General features: G+C 42.1%; 1 protein-coding gene across 3 annotated transcripts in view; it reads left to right on the top strand.

Moving 5' to 3' along the window:
* GRM1 (glutamate metabotropic receptor 1) overlaps positions 1-20,258 on the top strand; it is a 168,944-nt gene that overhangs the window by 93,907 nt on the left and 54,779 nt on the right. The gene's annotated exons all lie outside the window — the stretch shown is intronic.

The raw sequence follows: 20,258 nt of genomic DNA, 5'->3' as shown, positions 1-20,258 counted from the left end.
CCAAAAAACACAGATTCTCTGATGGGTGGAAAACAGGAATAAAAAGAATCAGACAGTTCTTATGTTAACAAAGTCAGAGATTAATTTTAGGTGCTGTGCTAGGCTTAAAAAAAAATCAATAGAATCTAAATTAGGTAGTTTTATTTAGCAGTTATTTTCCATAGTTTGCTGTTGATGATGCCCAGGAGGCAACCAATTAACATCTCATGAAAGGACTTTCCAAGCCCTTTCTTTTCATATATTCTGCCTCTTGAAATAGGGACCTTTTTACCTAAAAAGTGTTTTGACTATGGCAGACCAACACGGCTACCTATCTGTAACAGGGATTTAAAGAATATAGACACAGCTGTGTAGCCAGCCTTGAGGGGCTCCTCAGCAAGATGCTGTCCCCCTTCCTTCACCCAGTTGCTTCTTCTCCTCAGTTCCTCACACCTGGTAAGTGGGGGAGGGGAGAGGACACAAATTCCTTTCCCCCCCAAAAAAAAGAAAAATAAATGGAATTATTTTTAATTTCCTGCCACCTGGTTAGCCATTAGGGGAGGGAATGGACAAATGGGTTATTTGCTGAAGGGAAGAAAAAGTAAAGAAAAAAGTCATCTCTCCCAGCTTTCCAGGTGCCATGATTAAAGGAAGGGGTGTGCACCTATTGCTTTCTTCAAAGTGTTTTACAGAATATACCAAACAATGTCTGCAAAAAGTTTTAAAGAAAGGAATGTGGACCTGCTCTATCCTCTTCCCCCCTCCTCCCCCTTACCAGCTGGCAGGGGTGGCAATCACAGCAATTACTTTCTTGCCCCCAGGGCCAGACCCAGACATTTTGGTGCCTGAGGCGAACCACAAAATGGTGCCTCCTTCCCTGTCAGGGAATAAAGGGTGTGTGAAGATGTGCATCAGGAATGAGGGAGGAATAAATATATACGTAGAGATCTGCTGCCCCTGTGGATTCTGCTGCCTGAGGTGAATGCCTCACCTTGCCTCATGGGTGGACCAACCCTGCCTGCGCCCCCCCAACAGACACACTGCAGAGCTCAGTTCCTGACAGTCATGTCCTCCATCTTCATTTCCCAGAATTCCACATGCGTGTAGAGGCACAGTACTTAGTGCGACTACTTGGAGCTTCACTCTGCAGCAATCTGAAGTTAAAAAAAAAAAAAGAGGGAAAGATGTGGGCAACTGCAGTTACAGACATTTATCTGAGGAAAACAGGGATGTCCTGTTCCATTATAATAATAATGATAATTTGCCACAGCCAAGCTGGGAGACTTCCAACATATATAAAAAATAAGAAAACATTAAACATTAAAAAAAACAACCTATACAGGCCTGGGTTAAGTTGTTTTCTAAAGGTTGTGTAGTTACTTGGCTCAGCGGTCACCTATCTCCCTACCCACCAACATTTCTCCGATGAAAATAAGGACATCATACCATACCTTCCAACATTTCTGATGAAAATAGGGATATTCTGGGATAAATCAGAAACTGAGACGGCTTCCATAAAACCTGATTGTCCCTGGAAAATAGGGACACTTGAAGAGTTTGCAGTTATTTGAGAGGTCGCTGAGCAGCAGGACCTGAGATCTGTGCTCCATTATCCAGCTGTAGTGACACAACAGCATTAAAGCAGGACAGTCGGTTGTCTGCCCAGCTGCCTTATGTTTACCTTATGTATGGGGAATGTACATTTGCCTAGAATTGAGACTTGTTGGTGGTTTCTCTTTCTTTTAAGCATGGCCTGTAATATATTCAGTAGCTGTATACATTGATTTTGTGTGGGGGAACAAAATAATGAGATAAACTGGAGTAATTTGGGAGCTCCTTCTTCCTCGACTCTGCTCAATGCCTGAGTCAGACTGAGCTACAGAGACACAAAGCTACAGAGTGCTCTGTTTCTGTGGGGATGCAGCACTATGCTCCCCTATCAAATCTCTGTGTTTCTCTAGATCCATGGGCTTTGCAAGAAGTGAAGCTGTCAAAAATGTTCCCTGCATAGGACTGAAAAGCTCTGTGTCGTTGTTGTTGCTGTTTGTGAAAGCACAGCAGTGGATGTATTTTCTTAAAAGTCAGGAGTTTCATTTAAGTTTCTTTTAAAAAGCCTATGTTGCTCTGCTTCAACAAAAACGAAAAAACAGAGCTTTTCAGAACTCTGCAGGTAGCGCTCTAGACAACCTCACTTTGTAAGTCCTGTCAGGAGGCATGGCGAACACAGCCAACAGAAAGAAGGACCTCTAGGAAGTGGCAAAGTTTTTAAAGGGATTCAAGCAAGAATACCCACCACTTTGCCACCTCTTAATTATTTTGATACCAGAAAAAGACAAACCCCTGCTCCCTGCCCTAAGGGATGATGGAGGAAAGTGGCAAATATCTTTTTATAGTGTTTTCAAAGTAGAGGTTAGCCACAGCAGTAATTTGAAGTAACTAAGGCTGCAAGTCTCTGCACTCTTACACAGGAGTAAGTGCCATTGAACTTGGTATATGGTAAATCTGTTTCTTACTGGGCTGGACATTGTTGCAACTATTAAGACCCTTCATAGCAGCCTTGGAGCTTTAAAAGATTGAAGATCATATAAAATTGATGTTTCTGAAGAAGACCTGTTGCTTAAAATAGACATGTCAGTAGTATATTGTCCTTTTTGGGTGTTTTACTGAGCATTTTCTGAGCTTTCATGCGGTTTCAAAGAGTTTGATATATACACGCACTACTAAATTCATATTGCTGACAATATGTCATCCAGACAGCAAGTCATTTTTGTTCCATCTGCACCATTATATAGCACATGCAGATGCTAGACTGGGCTCACATTGCAGTGACCTTGAGGTGAAAAATAGATGTTTGTTGATGGAACGTGCAGAGGGCACACAATTAAGAAGCACCAATAATATGTGGAAGGACCAGGAAGTTAAACAGCAAGGTTGGGAATCCTTTTTCAACCCATGGGCTATATTCTCTTTAAGGGAATGTTCTGGAGGTCACATGCCAGTGATCTAGAGAGGGTCCCAAGGGCCAGCTCGAGATGTCTGGAGGGCCACATTCAGCCCTAGTCCTTTCATTGTAATATTGGTAGTTTTGTTTCCTATACCTTTTCTAATGATCCTTAGATCATTAGCTAGTGTTTTCATCAGGCTATCCCACCACAATCCCAAGACTCCTCTTCTTGTCAGTCGCTGCCTCTTTCGGTGTTCATCTTGTAGTGGGGGGGGGGGGAGAGAAATTTGATTCAGTATGCATTTAAAGCTAAATCTATCCAGTTTGCACTTTCCAAAACAACACGCAAGCTGAAACTCAGCTATTCTTCAGAATTCACTCTGTTTTGAATTTTGCAGTGCAGTTCTCAAACCAAACCATGTTTCAAAAAATGCATATCCTAGGGGAATTTGTGCATTACATTTCCCATGATTTCTACTGGCCATGAATAAAATTAGACATAGAAGAGGAACTACTGGGAGCCACATCAAGGACTATCAGATACATTTTGAAGAGGGAAGTGGTTGGTACAGATAGGTAGGGGTGGTTGGAAAGAAAGAAGTGTGTAGGTTTAATTGTGCTTTTTTGCACTAATGGCCTGTCATATGTTCAGAGGCCCAGTTCATGGGGTCTTTGACCACTTCTTTGAAGGGGAGGAATCACCTGAATTTATCCCAAGTAGAATTTATGTAGAGCAGGCATAGGCAAACTCGGCCCTCCAGATGTTTTGGGACTACAATTCCCACCATCCCTGACCACTGGTCCTGTTAGCTAGGGATGATGGAAGTTGTAGTCCCAAAGGAATCCAGAGGAATCCAGTTGACAAGGAAGACTTTCTGCATGGTGCTATTAAGAGCTTGTTCTGTTTTTTCACCACACCATTTATGTGCTGCCACCCACTAAATGTTTAAGCCATGGCTTGATTATGGGCAATTTGATAATATGCAATATTATATAATGATGTACAGTATCTTCTAGAGATGTATAAATCAACATTTATACCCCATGAGGCTTTGGGTGTGAGTAGAGGAAATAAACTAAGTTTTTTTTATTGCCTCAAGCTTTGATTAAGCAGATTTTTAAAAAAAATAAGGCCTGAACTTGAACTGACAGTGTCCTTTATGATATACAGAATATTTAAAGTATGACTCATGGCCTTGCTATAATCTTAGCTTCACCCTGTTTATGCTGCAAGAGGAATGCCAAGGGCGACTTGTATGTTTCAGGTTTTTGAGTAGAAAATATAGTAAGGGTCCACTTAGCCAATCATAGAATTGTAGAGTTGGAAGGGATCCTGAGGGTCATCTAGTCCAACCCTCTGCAATGCAGGAAAGTCCGCTAAAGCATCCCTGACAGGTGGCCATCCAACCTCCGCTTAAAATCCTTCAATGAAGGAGAGTCCAGAACCTCCTGAGGGAGACTGTTCCACCCTCCAAAATAATAATAATAATGAAAAAAATACTGTGGCCCATAGAAGTCAGGTTGGTTAGGTATTTCCTCTTCTGACACTTAACGGTCCTTAAAATACAAATAAGTGATGAAAGGCAGATAACAAAATGTGAAAATGTCCATACCTGAAAAATCACATGTACATGTTTGCATTTCTGAATGTGCACACAGAATAGAACGAAGTGGACACAGTTGTTGATAATGAGGAGTCGTAGAAGGACATGTTTTGAAGAAAAGAAAAGTGAAGGCAGAAATGTTAGGACAAAGACGGGAATGCTGGTAAAATGGTTGTTGGTTTGAGAAGCAAGGGGTAATCTGGGCAGGCTAACTGGGCAGTCAATAAATAGCTGACCCAGGCAAAACTCAGCAAACTGTGCACTTGGAGCTATCCAAGGTGCTGAGAATCAAGCTGTCTTATGGCCTCACCTTGTGGGTTCCTACTGAGAACAAGCCAGGATATAGCAACATAGGAAGCTGACTTATATTGAGTTCCACCATTGGTCTAGCTAGCTTAATATTGTCTACACTGACTGGCAGTGGTTCTCTAGGCTTTCAGGCAGGGTTCTCTCCCTTCTGGAGATGCCAGGGACTCAACTTAGGACCTTCTGCAAGCAAAACAGATATTCTACCACTGAGCTATGGACCTTCCCCATGAAGGTCCCAGATGAAGGCTTGGCCTATCGCTCAACATCCAAAAAAACAAAGTGCTGCACAAACAAGGACAAAACAACCCCACAAATCCAACTTAACAGTGTTACATTGGAAAATGTCAACCACTTCTCCTACCTGGGCAACTATCTTTCCACAAGGGCTGACACTTATGCGGAAATCCAGCACCACCTGAGCTCTGTAAGCTTTCTCCCAATTGAAGTGCAGAGTGTTTGAGGGCTGGGACATTCACAGGGAAACCAAAACATTTGTTTACAAAGCTATTGTACTACAAATCTTACTGTGAAACATGGACCACTTATAAATGTCATCTCCAACTCCTCAAAAGATTCCATCAACGGTGTCTCCCAAAATTTTCACATATCACTTGGGAAGACAGGTGAACTAATGTCAGTGTACAGGAAGAAGCAAAGATCACCTGTGTCAAAGCAATGATTCTTCATCATCAACTTTGTTAGATTGGGCATGTTGTTCGGATGCCTGATTATCGTTTTACAAAGCAACTACTCTATTCTGAACTTAAAAATGGAAAGCCCAATGCTGGTGGTCAACAAAAGAGGTTTAAAGACTGTCTCAAGGCAAATCTTTAAAAAATGTAGTATAAACACTGACAACTGGGAAACACTGGCCTACGAATGCCCCAATTGAAGAACATCCTTTACCAAAGGTGTCATGGATGAAGAAGCTCGAACTCAGGAGAAAAAGGAGAAATGTGTTAAGAGAAAGGCATGTTTGGTCAACCCTCACCTTGATCAACTCCCACACGGAAACCTGTGTCCCCACTGTGGAAGGACGTGTGGATCTAGAATTGGCCTTCACAGTCACTTATGGACTCAGTGTTAAGACCATGTTCATGGAAGACAATCTTACTCGGCTACAAGTGATCCCCAAAGAAGTTGATGACCCATCATATTACCATGGGAAAGGTTTACACAGACTATTAAAAGGGATTCTGCCTAAGCTTTAGCTCAGTTCATTAGGAAGTTTCTCTGAAATTGCCTTGCCCTCCTATTCCCAAGCCTTGGGACTTTTCCCAAGCCTGGCCCTGTAAGGTTGCACAGGTACTGCATTGGAGCTTTTTCCCACTTCCTTCAAGTGGCCAAGACTTTGAAGGAAAAGGGAAACACATGCAACAGCACATTTTCAACTGCAAACAGCAAAACTAAGACTAATTGTAAGATTGATGGGAGTTTATGATACATAATAAAACAGAGTGATTATTTTTATTTCCCCCCTCCCCCCCCCAACACACATACAAACACACATATTCCCAGTGGAAGGAAACAAAGACAGAACAAAAAAATAGAGGAAGGAGAGGCATATGCCTTTTTTGTTTCTTTTTGCTATAAAGCGAAATGCTTTGGAATAAAATCCAAAGAAGATTAAAGCTGACATTTAAAGTACTTCACAGAGAAAGCTTACCACTGTTTAACTAGCATTAATTAAATGGTAGGGGCGTTTTGGTGGGTGAACCTTTCTTTTGCCCTTTTAAAGTTCTGCCCATTCAGTTCACCCATGTGACTGCATGATTATAATTAATGCAAGTGGTTTTTTGGGAGGGGAGTGAGAATCGTAGAGGAGTACATATGTTTTCCTTACTGGGAGAATATGTTTTCCTTGTCCAGTTCCTGGATCTGGCTCAAATATTAAATATTTTGTAAGGATACAGAGGGGAGATGACAAGTTCAGGCGGGTGGACCATTAGCTGTCATGTCTACTAAACAGGCTGGATGTTGACTAGCATCCCGTGGCTCACAAGTCTCAGCTGAGATGAAACATTACAAGGAACACAGGGCTGCTGGTGGAAATGGTAACATCATTCCAAGTTCTCCTTTTACTTCTGCTAATATTGCACTGTGCAGCGGAAGCGGGGATCCCACTGAATGCTATTGGCTGGAGGCTGGAGACAAATATAGCATAATGTCACCAGAGCACAGGATAAGTTGTATGGGATGTTATGGAAGGGGTAGATGAAGCAGGGCTGCCTTTTTGGCAGCATCTCAGAACTAAATAATAATTTTAGAGAGGGGTCACATTCACTTGCCTACAGAAGAAAATATTTTGTTGATCATTCCATCGGAAGCCAATGATGACTCTCTTGAACTTTTTAAAGTATATAGTACATAAGTGAGGCCAGCTTGGCTGCAAGGAGACGCTAGCTAAAAAGATTGGAATTAACTGCTGTGCATAACATGCCCAAATGTTCACAATATGTTAGCATCATACCTCAGGAGGCATTTCACTGATGCAAGAAATTGAACATGGACTGAAGATTACTGCAAAGCCCAGTAGGCATTTGCTACAGCACACTCATTTTCCATTATAATTCTCATGACTGTTGATATCCAGCTTGCTCCAACAACTGGTTTTTGAGATAGAATATGGTGGGGAACAGGAAGATTTTAAATAGTAAATGATTCAGTAGCTGGCAAGTTCTACTTTTGCATGTTACTTATGGCCTAATAGCTAAAAGCTATAGTAAAACTTGAAGTAAATATTGTGAAACATTTAGCATCTGAGACCTAGAAAACCTCTAGGCAGAAGTCCCATAAAAACCACCATAGGGGGGTAGGGGATGGAAATACACGAACTATGTTCCTTTTGAGTGCATTAGAATGGATCAGTAATTACATGGTGCTCAATGACTTTTGAGTGGGTGCGTTGTACAGAGAGTAGCAGTCCTGACTTCATTTAGCCATGCCTACATGTTTGGAAGCATGCACATTCATTACTCCAAGCTACTTTAACGTTTCTGTCAGGACTATGCTCTTCCTACCAGGTTTCTAATTCTCTATGTCCGTGACTGAATAGCCAAAGGCTGAGGTTCTTAAAACTGGGAAAGAGTCAATACGATATTCATACCTTATAATTTTCTCTCAGTGTGTGTGTTTTCTTCAACATTCCTGCTGTGAATTCTCCCAGTGAGTCAGGAATTCAAATGCAGGCTGTCCGCTCCAGATGTGCTTTATTTCTTTTCTGTGGTGATGCAGAAAAGTTCAAAATGGTGCTGCTTTGGCTCAATAATTGGGATTACTAGCTTTCTTGGCAACCACCTATCAACTTTCAAAGGATGTTCTTGAGACAATTGTGGTGTGTGCTTTATGGTGTTTTGTTTGCAGGATTAATGATAGACATCCTCATACTTATCCCTGAAAGCAAGGAGTGTGTGTGAGCTAACAGGCCTCCCAGCAGGGGAAAGAGTCTTGGGGCAAAACAGGTCATTACTTACTGCTATTTTCTTGTTTCTGCCAGGGATACAGATTTGGAGCAGACTTCCTACTTAAACAATGAACATTTAAGTGGACTCAGTGGGGTTTCAGGAAGTCTAGAACAAAGAGTGAAAAGAAGTGGACAACCAGTCTCCTGTTCATTAGTTTTTACTACTACCCTTTCCAAAATCTGAAGTTGTTATGTTGCTCTTGTGGACTGAATTGTTAATTTTATTCTATGGGGAAGCAAAATACCTATACTTCAGACAACAAAGCAAATGGACATTTCTGGTGATGCCCCAAAGCGAAGATTAGAATGCTATGTAAATAAATTCACATCAGACAAAATGCAAAGACCTCAAAAATCTAGACAACACATCCCTTCTTTTCTGAGTATGAATAATCATGTGTCCTTATATATCAGAGACCAACAATGTTATCCCCACAAGCCCTTTTCAGATGACGTATGTATATTCACTTAACTCATGAAGCTTGGAAACAGAATCAGCATGGAGTTTTAGCTGTCTAGCTGTGCCAGAGCCAAACTTGGGGAAGGCTTCTGTACTTCTAAGGGTTGCATTGAAAAGAAAAATTGCAGGTGGCAAAATTATACATTCTATGCAACTCTGGAAAGAAAAGAAATGCTCTATGCCAAATAAATGCTCTCTCATCTGGTTGGCAGCCTAGAAGGCAGGGCCAGTAGGGGTGGAAGAAAAGATTCTATCTTCTCCCTATGCAGCTAAGAACTGGGGTGATAAGAGAATAAGATGAGCCTGCAGGATCAGGCCAATGGCATCCTGTTTGCACCATGGCCGCCAACCAGATGCCTGTATGAAGCCTGCAAGCTGGACATGAGTGCTGCAGCTCTCTGTCTACCTGTGAGTCCTAGCAACTGGTATTTAGAGTCATCTGTTCTGCTTATGGAATTAGAATACAGTGGTACCTCTGGTTAAGAACTTAATTCATTCCAGGAGTCCGTTCTTAACCTGAAACTGTTCTTAACCTGAGGTACCACTTTAGCTAATCGGGCCCCCCACTGCTGCTGTGCATTCACCACACGATTTCTGTTCTCATCCTGAGGTAAAGTTCTTAACCCAAGGTACTACTTCCGGGTTAGTGGAGTCTGTAACCTGAAGCGTTTGTAACCCAAGGTACCACTGTAGAGTGTTATTTTCCCCAACACCTTTAAAATGATGAAGAGTACGTCTGGGCATTCAGTCCATGATGACGTGTTTAGCATTAGCAGATGTATAAAGCTTAGTTCCACAACCCATCCCTAATGTGACTTCTTTGAAAGAGCTCAGTATACATGAGAATTTCAAATGTGAGGTATTTCTCAAAATCACAAATACGTTAACATTTGCAATCCATTCTTTAACTCTCCCCTAAATTCCTATTATATAGTCTGACCTTATTCACACATAATGTTAAGCCATAGTTTTGATCTGAAGAACCACAGGTTAACAATAGATTGTTCCACAGATGAACAAACTAAGCATGGCTTGTTTCTCCAAATATTGGTTTGATTTCCAGCTGCTCTTGCCCCATGCCTTTGTAGTTTAGTGAGCATCTGGGAGGGGTTGTCCAAACAAACTATGGTTAACTAATGTCACACCATAGTTAAAACAAACCAAAATGTGTAAGCTAACAACAAACTATGGCTCCTGGGCCAGGTTTACATATAACACCATGCCATAGTTTAGCATTATGTGTGAGCCAAGTCTCTGTGGGAATACATAATAGGAGCTATACGAAGAGTTGCAGAACAGTTTGCAAATGTTAGTAATGAAATCATCAGTCCTGTATTTGTGGAACTGTTTCTATTACATTGTGCCTGTGTTTTATTTGTGCTTCATTTACATGTCTTAGGAACTCAAACAGTTGTCTTCCAGGACACTTTCAAAAAATATTGGGTCACTTTTATTCTGCTAATTTCAAACTTTCAGCAATACCACAAGGAGAAGGTATTTATATCCAGCTGATATTTTCTGAAGTCTAGTTCATATTTGACATTTACAGTCTCTAGAACAGTCCCTGCTTAGGTTGTATCCCCCTGAAAGCCTTTTTTAAAAATAGTCCTAGAACTCTTTTCTCATGGTACCATTTTTAATATATATATATATATATATATTTGCTTTCGTAGATTTTCACGGGTACAGGAATGCAGGTTTTGGTGTCCTCGGGTATCTTCCCGTGTAAAAGTTGGGGTGTCTAGGCGACGTTTCGACGAGGTCTCACTCGTCATCTTCAGGCAGGTGCTTTCGGCTTCTTGTTACTGGAACAGAGCTCTGTTCCAGTAACAAGAAGCCGAAAGCACCTGCCTGAAGATGACGAGTGAGACCTCGTCGAAACGTCGCCTAGACACCCCAACTTTTACACGGGAAGATACCCGAGGACACCAAAACCTGCATATATATATATATATATATATATATATATATATATATAAGATTTCTCAGTTTAATGCTGGACTGATTTCTCTGTTGTTGTTGATGTTGTTGTTGTTTTCTTCTTCATTGTTGTATTTTTTCATCATTAGTACAGACTTTTGATTTATAAATTAGGTTGGAAGTATTTCAATCAGAGAAGGAGAAAAAACCCAACTTTGGTCTTTTAAACTCAGTCTTTTGTCAATATTCATCTCATTTTATTTTGAAGTTTACTATAGTGTCCTTCCTTGGAGTAAGCTTCATATTGCCTGCAAGGCTGATCATTAAGGAATAATTGAGTTTAGCCTCACTGGTTATATCACATCTGAGGAGTCCCAGAGAAGTATGATAGCTTAATTAGAATGACTTATGGTTGGGACTGCATTGGCTCCCAGTGCCTTAAGGCTTTTGCTCCTCAGCCGAATTTTGGTTTAGTCCAGGCTATGGCCAGAGTACTTTGTAATCAGCAGAATGAAGACTACAGATCGCTACAGCTAGATATATATTTAGTACCAACTGTAATTACATGCAGAACAAAGAAGTAATTCCTGTCCAGTCAACTCTCGTTCAAAAGATCTATATACTTTCCCCTTTTAAATTCAGGGGAAGGGGAAATTCTTCTGCTCCTTTCAGGTACTCTGCTACTAGCGGCACACTGATTCCTGCTTTGCGTGTCGAGGTCCCCGAGCCACCCCCCAAATAACTCACAACGCACACTTAATTTTTGTTTAAGGTTTTTGGCATAATTTTGGCCACAACTTTATTTAAATACAAAACCGTGAGTGGTTGTTTAGGCATTGATTAAGACTATCTGTCCCCCCGCCTGGGGACAGAACTGACTTCCGGGCACCACCGAAAGACAGTGCGGGGGAAAGCAAGTCGGGGAGAAATGGAGCTGAGTCACAGACCCTCACCTCTCACCCGCCTGCTCCCTGAAGGCTTGCCGGCCCTAGTCCCATTCCAGGGATTGGACGAAAAGATGGCAAGCCCCAGGATTCCTTTAACGGAATTCCCTTTCCGCAGCAACCATGGAGGGGCAGGCCCAGCCTATCCTAACCCCTCCTCCACCAATTTATAACCAATGCCTAACCGCAACCTTACAAGTTGTGACGATTTGCTACGCAGTAGGCAAAAACCAAATGGCCCAGCCAATCTGCCAGATGGACAAAATTCCTACCAGGCCCCTGCCCCAATGGCAGACGACCCCATGACAGGCATAGCAAGGTCAATGCAACAACCCCTTACTCAAGGGCGGGTGGGCGGGTGATCCGTTGCACACAGCAAAGAGAAATCTCCAGGCTGTGTGCAGAGTATTTAAACATTTTACCCCTCCCACCAAAATTGCAACATAACTTTTACCCCAGCAACCCAGTGAACCAATCACTGCCCCAGGCCATCTTTAGAGACCCTGCCTGGTAACAGAGGGGTGGCTCAGCAGACCCCACCGCAACACGTGCTCTCCATGAAGGAGAACACGCTTTACTAGACTATGCATTTCTGTCCCACATCACTGGCTACAACTGGTGGAGGCAAAATAATTTATAATGGGATGGTGTCAGATAATGTGTATGACAAAGAGAGGGGCTCTGGGACAGTTTCCTACTCAGGCAGATAACAGGGCCAGACCATCATGAACTTTTGTGTTTCTGTATAGAAAGGAAAACATACAGGTTTCTATATATGCAGTATTTTCTCTGGTAGAGGCAAAAGCAGCTTGTTGGTGGGGGTGGGGTGAATTGTTGAGAAGGAAAACACTGGACATTAAAATGAAATGTAGCCTGGAATGTTGATGACCTTTAAATATAGTCTCATAAAATGATTCAGTGTCCCTTCTCCTCTGCTCTTGGTTCCTCTCCCCTGTCCCCACACCCAATCCCTCTGCCTCACCACATCATTCCACCCTGGTGCTATGGCAAGCTTAGAGATACTACTTTCACTCTCAGCAGTCACCTTTCCTTCAATATGGTAACATTTGCCTCAAAAAACAACCAGCACCAAAATCCGGCACCTCTGTATCTACAGTCAAAAGCATCTTCTGCACAGAACAATGAGTGGACATCAACAGTTAGGGCTACCTCATTTTGGTGTGCATGAATGAAACCAGGGTAGAGGGCCTAGTCTAGATATCTCAGCACAAGCGGCAACAACAAAACAATTTCCCGTTATTTTAGAAGGAGCTCACTACTATAAATGTATTTTTTGTTTCACAGCAATAAGATCACAATGAGCTAGTTAATTAGACCAGATTATTCTAGACAAAATGGAAAGACCTTCAGACTAATCTATCCACACTCCAGTGCCTACAATTATTCTTATTTCCACATTGTAGATAGAGCCTTTGGGGGAGGACTTCTCTGGGGATAGCTGGACAGTTCTGTTTCTGATCATCTCACCGAACAAATGTCTCTCAGGTCATCCTCTCAGGTCATCACTTGTGGGATTTTTATTATTTATTTATTCCTTTGATAGGCCACCTTTTCCTCCAAGGTGCTCAAGATGGAATTCTCCCTGCCTCCATTTAATTCTCACAACAGCCCTGTGAGGTAGGTTAGACTAAGAGGCAGTGACTGGCCCAAGGTCACCCAGTAGGGTGCCTGAGTGGGGATTTGAAACCTGGTCTCCTAGAACCTAGTCCAACACTCTAACCATTGCACCAAACTGGCTCTCAGTGCCATTTTTATGGCATGTCATTATTGTATATTGGTTAAGGCTTTACAGTAACTGTGTACAGTACAATACTGTTCAATTACAGTGGTACCTCAGGTTACAGACGCTTCAGGTTACAGACTCCACTAACCCAGAAATAGTACCTTGGGTTAAGAACTTTGCTTCAGGATGAGAACAAAATCATGCGGCAGCGGGGCAGTGGCAGGACACTCCATTAGCTAAAGTGGTGTCTCAGGTTAAGAACAGTTTCAGGTTAAGTACGGACCTCCAGAACGAATTAAGTTCTTAACCTGAGGTACCACTGTATTATGTTTAAAATTCATACTTTCCTGTGCAGGTTTTTGTGCCTTCATCTCAGAAAGGTTATTTTTCTCTCCTCTCCCAAAGCTTAGAAAAGATGCAGTTGCTGATATAGCTATTAATGATAAGTTAACATGTGCCATTAAGCTAAGACGGGGAATAAGCAGGAGAAATAATTTTGAGGAGATATGGAAGGTGTTTGTAGAATCTGTACTGTTAAAATGGAAAGGGGTCACACCATCGCAAGACGTGTTGAAATTTTGGGAGGTTGGATCGTTACAATGGAATGGTCTTGGGGGTTGGGTGCACACTTTATTCTTATTTTTTTTATTTTTACTTTGTCAAAATAATAAAAAAGATGCAGTTGCTGCATGCACACAAGTGGATGGGGTATGTGTGTTTTAATGCCACAAACAAAGTGTAATAAGTGTACCTTCTGTAAATGTGTCTTTATACACTCGTTGCCACAATGCTGTCAGGCAAGAATGTCCAGAGTGAGGAATTAACTCTTTATTTTCAAAAGTACCCTTAAAAGTTAGCAATAGGCATGTCCACCAGTCCTACATTTCTCAGCTCCTCTTAGATGTGCAACCAATGATGCAGCTGCCACAACAGAACAGCACACAACTAAGTGAAGACTCCTTGCGTGTAGCCTCCAGCTCCTCCTGCTTCTATCCTCTGGCTGTGGGTGACGATGGAGCAGGAGAAGTAGGAGCAGAAGGAGGACGTGGGGAAGTCCTTGGCACCACACCAGCCTGGCCTATCTCCTCCTCCCTCTGCACCTGTCCTTCACTCTCCAATCCTGCACCTTCTCCTGCACCTTCTGACTCTCATCTCCTGGGTCTTACAGCCCCCCATCCAGTTCACTGATCCCTTAGTCTCCAAGCCCCCTTCTCTCAGTGCCCACTCATGGGAATCCAGCCACCACTCTCCAGTGTCCATCCAGTCCCTGATGCTTATATACAAATTTCTGGGAGCCCTGCCCCCCATGCATTAAATGCACATGCATCTAAAGTTCCTGGAACATAGATGACATCTTCTGCATTTCCAGGGTTTGCAGAAGAAAGCACCAACATAGCATCAGTCTGCACTTGGGCTTGCCACCAAAAGTGTCATGCTACGTGTGCTTGATGCCTGTATGGTGCTGTCTTGGGCTTATCCAAAGACAAATACACAGTCCTAGATAAGAAATAATTTCTGAACAAATGCTGGAGTGTTATCTACAACTCTTCACAGGCACAGCGCGTGCATAATTGACTGTGTAAACAAATATTTCAGCACTTACATAGTCTCCTTCCCTCTAATCTCAGATATTGCTCACACCTTGTATGAGGCGACCCAAAATGCAGCGTGAAGATATCACAATTCACAGATTTCAAACCCCTCAGGCTTTCTTCCACTTAATAATCTGCTTATTGTCATAAATTAGTAGCACACGCTGCTCCTTAGTAGATAGATGTGTAAACTTGCCTGATAAATTAATCCATAATATATAAAACTAATAAAATGCTGAATGTTATGATGGGCTGTGGAAGGGAAGGTGGGTTTGTGAACTACAGGGATCCTGGATGAGGATAGGTTTGGCTCCTGTTCCATGGCTCCCTGAGCATATATCATGCCTTTATCCTTTAGAAATGAATGGCAGCCATTCACTTCATTGGGAAAAAGCAAAGCACTGAACAGCCTGTTTTGCACGTCCAATATTTACAGAACTTCTGTAGGACAGCATTTAGTTCTCTTAAAAGACATCTACCTTCTTAGATGTGTTCAGAGAATTAGCTCTATCGTTCCTCTGTTATTTATGTGCTGGAATGGCCAGGCCCACCGACTATTCTCCTTCCAGCCAGTTTCGAAAGTATTAATCAGTGGCAGACATTGACATTCATCTACCTCAAGGGAGCAACTTATCCATGCTCTGTACTTGCTTGCCCCTCATTCATACAAATGGATGCTGAGCTGGAAACGTGCTGAGGGATTTTACCTCTCGGTTTTAGACTTCCAGCATTTGTACATTACATGACAGAACATTTCTTCTTTTGCTTAACAGCTCACTACTATGTATCCTAAATTGTAATTAACCAGCCAGTCCCCAAAGACTTGTGGCTGTTACCAGCTTCTATCTGTATGATCTCAATTTCTTCCCTGTCATCTTCAGATATAGATCTCCTTTATCAAATGCATCCCTGGAGGATGCCTTTGGGATGAACTGTGTGCTTCTCTGCCCTTGAAGAGAGCTTCCCTGCCAAGCTGGGCCTTGTAGAGCCCTGAAATTGCAGTAGAAGAAGGAAGTTCTTCCAATTTAAAACAATAAAGCTAAAACAATACCCCTTTTCTCACCCCATGCTTTTTAAATGCACCTTTTGTTTTGAAACATGACAGCATATGCATTCTGGGATCGTGTTTAAGCTGAAATTTTACTGAGCAAATCACATAATCACATTTGCAGAACCTCATACTTAGTGAAATCTCTTCCTTCTTCTTCTTCTTCTTCTTCTTCTTCTTCTTCTTCTTCTTCTTCTTCTTCTTCTTCTTCTTATCAATTTATATATCTCCCTTTATCAAGGGCAGTATACAACATTAAGAACACATTTTACTGAGCCCAATAATAAAGCATAATACAGTGGCACCTCGGGTTACATACGCTTCAGGTTACAGACTCTGCTAACCCAGAAATAGTACCTCTGGTTAAGAACTTTGCTTCAGGATGAGAACAGAAATCGTGCGGCGGCAGCGCAGCAGCAGCAGCAGCAGGAGGCCCCATTAGCTAAAGTGGTATTTCAAGTTAAGAACAGTTTCAGGTTAAGAACAGACCTCCGGAATGAATTAAGTACATAACCCGAGGTACCACTGTACTTAACCCGAGGTACCACTGTAATAGAACCTTTTTAATAAAATAACCATAACAAAAGTTATGCAGCTTTAACAGGCCATAGATTATTTAATGGCCAAAAACCTGGGTAAAGAGGAATGTTTTTGCCTGGCGCCTAAAGACATGCAATGATGGCACCGGGCAAGCCTCTCTGGGGAGAGCATTCCACAGTCAGGGAAGCACCACTGAAAAGTCCCATTCCTGTGTTGCCGCCTTCCAAACCTCTCAGGGAGTGGGGACATAGAGAAGCTTTTGCCCAAGTACAGTTGGGGCTCCTGCTCTATTGTTCATCTTCTTCTGCAGTGACAGAGAGTTGGCTGTGTTGCAGCAAAAGCAACAAAGAGTGTTTTGGTACCTTAAAGATCAGCAACTTCTATTTCGGCATAACCTTCTGTGGACTAGAGTCTACTCATCTGTACAATATTAGAAGTTTTGTGGTTTGTTTGTTTGTTTGTTTGTTTGCTTGCTTGCTTTTTGCATACTAATATGGGTGCATTCTAGAAGTCATTTGGGAGCATTTTGGCATCTAAGCGGCATATAATAGATAATAATAATACTTATTCATAGAAACATAGAACTGTAGAGTTGAAAGGGACCTTGAGTGTCATGTAGTCCAGCTCCCTGCAATGAAGGAATCTCATGCCCAACATTGGACTCATATCCATGACCCTGAGATTAAGAGTCTCATGCTCTACTGAGTGAGCTATTCATCATTTCTGTATGTTGGATAAGAAACAGACAGGTTGGCATTAATCATATACAATATAAAACACAACCTGCGGCTGAGCTATGCTTCATATATATATGTGTGTGTGTGTGTGTGTGTGTGTGTGTGTGTGTGTGTGTGTGTAATTTTGCTTGAGCCAACATCTTAGATTTTGCAGAAAGCACTCAGAAAAGAAACCATATGTACGTGAAATGAAACAAACAAGCCTGAGCTCTGTGTGTGCTATAGTTGTTCAAAGCAACAGTTGTTCAGGTGACAGAAGGACTGCAAAGGCTAAGATAAATATAAGAGAAATGCTTTTTGACTTCTTTTCCCCACAACTATTTACATATGAACAGATTGCCAAACTCTCAGATGAATTCATTATTCTGAACTACCTTCACATTTCTTCAGCTATTCATCTGAAAAGTCTCCACAAGCTGTTCGTTGCAGCTGGAGTGCTACTCATGTGGTGTTAGGGGGTTCAGAAGTCTCATGGTGTTACTTCTGTAAATCGGTTGAATGATTTATGTAACCATCCAAATTACTAGAATTTGTGTGCACTCCCATGCATAGTCTTGAACAGAATTGTGGTAGATACCTAAGGAGGTTTAGGGCTGTGCCAATTGTTTGCCTGTTTCTGGCAAAGATAATGTTTTGTGGGGGCATCAAACTAGAGAAAATATTTTTCAGATAAGGTCAACCTGCTTCTGATTTGCCATCCTATTTCCCCCCCCCCCCCTTAGGCAGGGCTTCATTTTCCTTCATTATATGACCCTAGACAATCAGAAACTATATACCATTTGATCCAGACTAACTGTGGGGGAGCTCTGCCTGTGAGGCTGTCTCATTGGAGGAAGTGGGGAGTGATTTCTGCCCCTCCAATAAGTTCTACAACCATCCTGTGGCCAATGAAAAGCTGTTCTGGAGGATCCTCTGGAAGGGAGGTAGAACTAGTGGTTGCAAGGGAAAAGGAGAATCAGTAACAACTGCCTCCCACTCCCATCCTCCTCCAGCCGAATCCTCTTCTGGATCTTTGTCCCCTCTACAAATGGACAATATGACAAGTCTGGCTCCAAACAATTATAAACATTAGGACCTTGCAAAGCTGAGTCAGTCAGTTATGGTTGTATGCTGAAGTCACTAAGGGCACATGAAACTAATTCTGAGGAGGGAATGATGCTTTCTGAACATGAAATTTGAGAACAATTTCCCTTACATAGCCATACAGTGGTACCTCAGGGTAAGTACTTAATTCGTTCCAAAGGTCTGTTCTTAACCTGAAACTGTTCTTAACCTGAAGCACCACTTTAGCTAATGGGGCCTCCTGCTGCTGCCACGCCGCCAGAGCACAATTTCTGTTCCCATTCTGAAGCAAAGTTCTTAACCTGATACTATTTCTGGGTTAGCAGAGTCTGTAGCCTGAAGCCTATGTAACCCGAAGAGTATGTAACCCGAGGTACCACTGTACAACTAAGTTCTCCTAAAGGGCAGGTTGCCACTGTTCAAGAAAAGCATTTTGGTCTCAACCCGGCATACCTGAGGGAGTGTTTCCATCCCCGTTGTTCAGGGCAGACACTGAGATCCGGCTCTGAGGGCTTTCTGGCATTCCCTCACTGCAAGAAGTGAGGTTACAGAGAACCAGGCAGAGGGCCTTCTTGGTAGTGGTGCCTGCCCTGTGGAATGCCCTCCCATTAGATGTCAAGGAGATAAAGAACTGCAGTCAAACCTTGGTTCCCGAACATCTTAGTTGCCGAACAAATTGGCGCCCAAACGCTGCAAACTCAGAAGTGAATGTGCCAGTTTGCGAATGTTTTTGGAAGCCGAACGTCTGACGCAGCTTCCGCTTGAGTGCAGGAAGCTCCTGCAGCCAATCGGAAGCTACGCCTTGGTTTTCGAATGGTTTCAGGAGTCGAACGGACTCCCAGAACAGATTAAGCTCGAGAACCAAGGTATACAACTTTTAGAAGACATCTGAAGGCAGCCCTGTATAGGGAAGTTTAAAATGTTTGATTTTTTATTATGCTTTTATATTTGTTGGAAGCTGCCCAGAGTTATTATTACTATTGTTTCCCTGACTTTCCCATTACCAAATGTGCTAGGAGGTGCTCTAGTCACCTTGCCCAAACCTGAATACTGAGTGTCTCCTTTATGTTCCCATAAAAATGTGCTGGCCATTTTCTATAGGCTATTTGTCAGTAAGCAAATCACACAATGCTGACTTGCTCTAATAAAGAGGGCTTGGGATCACCTAGATGTACCTTGATTAGAAAACATCTATATAGTTAACTGTGAGAGCATGGATTACAGAGCCCACGTTTACCAAGACGTGCTATGGCAGGCATCCTTGAGAACAGCTAATATACAAGCATAGCAGTCACTTCTACAAAATGCTGAAAATGCTAACAGTGTCAGGTATCCTCATGGTAACAATTCCAAGATGACACTGGTGTGATAGGCCGATACAAATGCATTATGAAAATAAATATATGCAGTGCATATGGTACTTTTGATTCTGGAATATATATATTTACAAAACAGACTGTCATAGTCTTACAAGTCATAACCTATATTTTTCATGGTTTGTGAAATATCTGTTGGAAGTATAAGAAGTGAGACCTTGAAATATCTGTTTATGAGGGAATCTTGTCATCCACCAGTTGGAGAGGAATGCTGGTTCCATTCATCACAAAGTATCTACATGCATGCTTAAAAATTACAAAATATGCACGGTGCAAGGTCATGGAATCTTATGAATTGCGCAGGTATCTTCATCAAGAAGCAGGCGTCCCCCTCCCCCTTTTTAATGTTCAACTAGTTGCAAGTGATTGTGGTTGGATCCCAAACTCAATATTTGCATAGGAAAGATGAGAATTGTAAGAAGAGGGATTTTCATTTGTTTAAGTGACCCTATAGTTTTTTAAACAAAGAAAGAAGGAAAAGTTAATATTACATTAATATTCTTAACTAGTTCCTAAAATACTGATAGTGTTTAAAC

Source organism: Podarcis muralis, chromosome 3, assembly GCF_964188315.1.
Source record: "Podarcis muralis chromosome 3, rPodMur119.hap1.1, whole genome shotgun sequence".
Taxonomy (NCBI): domain Eukaryota; kingdom Metazoa; phylum Chordata; class Lepidosauria; order Squamata; family Lacertidae; genus Podarcis; species Podarcis muralis.
Note: the sequence above shows the minus strand (reverse complement) of the source record. Positions and strands in the feature narration are given on the sequence as shown.